Below are 1,234 nucleotides of genomic sequence, written 5' to 3'. Positions count from 1 at the left end.
TCTACGCCTTCCTCTCCTTTATGATCCTCATAAACTAGAACTAACGCCGCCGGGCGCCCGGCGCCGCGGAGGCCCGCGGCGCCGCCGCGGACGGAGGCCCGCGGCGCCGGGCAAGTCGCCGGGCCCCCGCCGGACGAAGGCCGCCCCCGACGCCGCCCGCGCCGCGGCCGCGGCGCGCGGCGCGCGCGGCCCGGCGGGACCGGGGAATCTTCGGCGCCAGGAGGGAGCGCCGCTGCTTCCACGCCCACGTCTCCGCGGGGCGGCCGGTCGTCGCAGGCACAGCCAGGCCAAAATCGGCGAGATTCCCTATCCCGCTTTACGCGTGGGTTAACGCCCCGCCGAGGCGCGTGGACGCTCCCTAAACCCCCCGGAGGCGTGCGGAAGGCGCGTGGGACGGGTGGTATGAGTTTCGTGCTCGGAGTCGTCGTCGCCGGCCGCGGCCGCGCGGGGTCGCGGATGGTCGTCGGGCCCGGGCCGGCCGTAGGGCTGGCCGCTGCCGTAGCCCTTCGGCACCGGGCCCCTGGGCGACCCTGGTAATTACCGGTAATTACCGCGGTATTACCGATGGCCATATTCCCGGCCCGGGTAATACCGAGGCGCGCCGAGCTCCCGCAAGTACGGGTAGCCTGCGATCATGACGCGTGCGCGGACCGTCGCGGGCGCGTTCCGCGTCACGGTCGACGCGCGGCGCGAAACCGCGACCGAGCGGCTGCTCGTACCGAGTCCGACGGCGACGACCCGCCCCGCCGCCGCGCGCGCCCGCGCGCCTAGAGCCCTAAGAGGAGTCGCAAGCTACACCGTGCGGCGCCTTCGGGTAAAAGGGAATTCGGTCGACACGCGGGTTCGCGGGGGTCCTTTTGAGCCGCCATACCGCCTCCAGCCGTCCCGGTACACCGTATTTTACCGGTAATTACCCGGGTAATCGGGATTACCGGTAATTACCGTGGTATTACCGAGGCGGCTCGCGGCTTTACCGGTAATCCGGCTCCTATAGTCGGAGCGAAGCCCTGGCCTGGAGTCGCTTACTGCTAGCCCGGGCCTAGCCGAGACCCACGGGGGAACCGGACTCTCGCTGCCCCGCTCATCGGGCTCGAGTAGAAGTCTATCATTTTCGCGCATGGAGCCGGCGTCGCGGCGGCAGCTCAGCCGGCGGGAGCTGTCCCTGGCGCTGCTCGCCTCCGCGCTCCTCGTCGCGGTCGTGCTGTCGGCGTCGATCCGCCACAGCGTGCTCTGG

This window comes from Aureococcus anophagefferens, assembly GCF_000186865.1.
Source record: "Aureococcus anophagefferens unplaced genomic scaffold AURANscaffold_52, whole genome shotgun sequence".
NCBI lineage: Eukaryota > Pelagophyceae > Pelagomonadales > Pelagomonadaceae > Aureococcus > Aureococcus anophagefferens.
Note: the sequence above shows the minus strand (reverse complement) of the source record.